Genomic DNA, 4108 nt, shown 5'->3' with positions numbered 1-4108 from the left:
TATATATATATATATATACACAAAATAAACAGAGTCCAGCACTATATCCATAAACGTTTTACCTGGCTGTGTGCTCGTCACAATGGAGTATCAGCAAGTCCCCAATAAATACAGTCCATGCGTAGAATGTAACAGCACCACAGCACAACGATATTCTCAAAGGTGAATTATTTTTTTATTTGGGATATCACAACCATAAAATAGCGACATTTCGTACCTACATGGTCCTTAATCATGCAAATCCCAAATAAAGAAATAATTCACCTTTGAGAATATCGTTGTGCTGTGGTGCTGTTACATTCTACGCATGGACTATATATATATATTGTGTACAAGAGAAATGTCGAAAGATATTCAGCGCTACAAATACTCAGAATGTGTAAATATATAAACAGTTTTACCAGAGAGAAATAGTATATAATGAAATGAAAAGAAATGAAATGTCTCTTGATTGAAGTAGACAAATGTCCTTAGTCTTACAAAAAAAAAAAAAAAAAAAAAAAGGTTCAGGTGATGACTATGAACCAGTAAGATGAATATTATACGTTCAAGAAGTATATTTATCAATAAAACTTAATGGTAACAGTGATGCTGGTGCTGGGAGACCAGTAGTGTGCCCTTACCAGAGGGTACCTCAATCATATGAGGTAATGTCTGAGTGTCTGGTTGGTGTCTCTCCGGTATGTCTTGGCAGTCTTTCCTGTGTTGGAGGATGTTCTTATCCTTTGTTTCTTTTATTTCATGCCAGGCTTGTGTATGGTACTTTCAACCTTGGAGTCTCCTGGTCTCTGATATTTCTGACTTGGTATCTCTCCGCAGTATGGTAATGCGATCTGGATCTTGGCTCTTTGTCAAACAGAGTGTTGGAAAGTACTGAGAGCTCCTGCTGTGAGAGACACTGACATACACAGTGTCTACGTGATACGGACACTCCCCTTGTAGCCTGATCAGTAAACCTGGCTGAGTATCACAATCATAGCTGAAGGGTGTTTTTCTTTAGGATGAATTCCTTGGGTGACCTACTATAACTCTATTAAATATTGTCTGCTAATGACATCTCAAAGGGATTCCATCTGAAACTATATAAGTGAATACCGGAACTCACTAATGGTTTATACGGGAACACGATTTACTAAATTCACCTCTCAGTAACCTCTCTCTAACCTCGCTCGCGAGGTTAGAGAGAGGTTACTGAGAGGTGAATTTAGTAAAGTAAATCGTGTTCCCGTATAAACCATTAGTGAGTTCCGGTATTCACTTATATAGTTTCAGATGGAATCCCTTTGAGATGTCATTAGCAGACAATATTTAATAGAGTTATAGTAGGTCACCCAAGGAATTCATCCTAAAGAAAAACACCCTTCAGCTATGATTGTGATACTCAGCCAGGTTTACTGATCAGGCTACAAGGGGAGTGTCCGTATCACGTAGACACTGTGTATGTCAGTGTCTCTCACAGCAGGAGCTCTCAGTACTTTCCAACACTCTGTTTGACAAAGAGCCAAGATCCAGATCGCATTACCATACTGCGGAGAGATACCAAGTCAGAAATATCAGAGACCAGGAGACTCCAAGGTTGAAAGTACCATACACAAGCCTGGCATGAAATAAAAGAAACAAAGGATAAGAACATCCTCCAACACAGGAAAGACTGCCAAGACATACCGGAGAGACACCAACCAGACACTCAGACATTACCTCATATGATTGAGGTACCCTCTGGTAAGGGCACACTACTGGTCTCCCAGCACCAGCATCACTGTTACCATTAAGTTTTATTGATAAATATACTTCTTGAACGTATAATATTCATCTTACTGGTTCATAGTCATCACCTGAACCTTTTTTTTTTTTTTTTTTTTTTTTTTTTTGTAAGACTAAGGACATTTGTCTACTTCAATCAAGAGACATTTCATTTCTTTTCATTTCATTATATACTATTTCTCTCTGGTAAAACTGTTTATATATTTACACATTCTGAGTATTTGTAGCGCTGAATATCTTTCGACATTTCTCTTGTACACAATTTTTCATCAGTGTTAGGGGTACACTGAATCGTATACATTCATGCAGCTCAATACTTCAACCACATAAATTCAATAAGAGCATATTAAGATTACACAGGGAACATACACATCCCAGACCTATAGATATCTCTTCAACTAGTGTGGTAATTTAACAACATTTTTTGCCACCTTTATTAATACATTGACCTATTTGTCTGTAAAACAACTGAGCGCTGGTACTTTTTCTTGGATATATATATATATATATATATAAATTATGTAATTGAAAAGTGAGTTAAATTACATATTAACCATCCCATAACATATCTTGAGTAGTGAGTTCCACCGATGAGTTTTAAATTGTTTTCAAGTATCCCACTTCATCAATTAGATGGAAAGCACTAGAAAAGCAAAAAGTATGGCGCTTAGTTTTTCATGTAAAATTACTCTACCTTGAGGTGATTTGTCTGCAAGTCGACATTGATTGATTTAACAGAATAGCATTACAGTTTGCCCATCTTAAACACAAAGTGGTTAAGACACATAATAGAGTATGTTCAGAATAAAGATGGTTGCCACTTAGAATGAGCATTTTGTGACTATTGAAACTGTAAATGTTACTAGGACACACATTACCCATTAACAAAAATTAAAATTACACTTTTAAATAGGCAAAAAGTAAAGCTGCTCTGATTTCTGTCAACGCTTCTAATGGGCCTTGTAAAGTAAGTTTATCATTTTAATTTATTTACTAAACTTTTAATGAATTGTTATCATTAACTGATATATTGTTAAAAGTGTATTCTATTTGCTAATGCACAGCTTTGTCTGACCATATGTCTTTATGTTTAAATTGGCTAACCTGGGGCTATAATCCAGATACCCCGCGTCTGATGAGTTTGTTTCTCCCTGGTCTCAACTTTCTTAATATACAATGGGAATGGGCTGTCTTCTGCATTGGCTGGACATTTTCTTTGGAGCACTATGTGTTACCATTAAATTAAAATTTATACTATGTGCATTACCAGTGTTTTTAACCTGTTTACTGGATAATTTTGGATGGAACAGAACTTTCACTGTGAGTCAACTTGTAATCGAAAAACGTTTCATTAATAGGTAAAAAGCACTTGTAGAATGATTAGGGCAGATATAGCTTCTTTACAAAAAAAAAAAAAAAAAAAGACAACCTTTTTAAGGTTTCTCTCCTGTATCCTACTAAACATTGGAACCAAAATGGTGCTGATTTTGAAGTTGCTTTGGAAATTTTGCAATTAAAATAAGAGCATTTTAAATATTGTGAGTTAGGGTTAGTTGTCCTTCACAGCATTTAAAGTATAGACAAAAGCCATAAAGTAAATAGGTCTTTTAGATGAACACCATTTTGGCACCTACCTTTCAAAAGCAGATCACTTCTGAAGTGGAAAGATAGTCCATGTCAGTTTGCCTTTAACATTAAATGTTTTGAGGTACCTTACTTTGTCATTTTATTTGTTTGTACATGGAGGGCACAATAGTTTTTGTTGACCAATACAATCATTTTAGTGTGTACGTAGGTTATCTTCTGATGCATCAACCTTACTCACCAGGAGCACCATAAATTAGTCACATTCTTTCATTTGCTAATTTGGGTAGCTGTTTGAATGTTAAAATTCTATTGAACGAAATTCTTAATTTGAATAAACTTTTTTAATATTGCACATGCAACTGTTTTATATATTAATCAATGTAATACGACTGTTCTTGTTCTGCAAGTAGTAAACATTTTTTTCTGAATGCTAAAAGTATTACATTTGGGTTTACCAATAAGTGTGTTCGACTAATTTGAAACATTTTAAATAGATGTTACTAATTAGCTGCCACATCTTTTTACATTTTTTTTTCCATAAGTTATTTAATATCCTGAGTTTTTGGTTTCTCTGGGGTTTGAGCCATCTGAAATGTATTACAAGCTGAACATTTTAGAACTTTTTTACATTTTTTTTTATTATTTTAAATTTGGAAATTTATAAAAACATATCCTTCTGGTTATCTGTTGACATTCAAAATAACTTATCTTAACTAGTGTTTAAATATTAGTAATCTTATTGTTACAGTATATGTGT

The sequence above is a fragment of the Bombina bombina genome, chromosome 11 (genome assembly GCF_027579735.1).
Source record: "Bombina bombina isolate aBomBom1 chromosome 11, aBomBom1.pri, whole genome shotgun sequence".
Taxonomy (NCBI): Eukaryota; Metazoa; Chordata; class Amphibia; order Anura; family Bombinatoridae; genus Bombina; species Bombina bombina.
The sequence above is the reverse complement of the archived record's forward strand: the minus strand, read 5'-3'. Positions refer to the sequence as shown.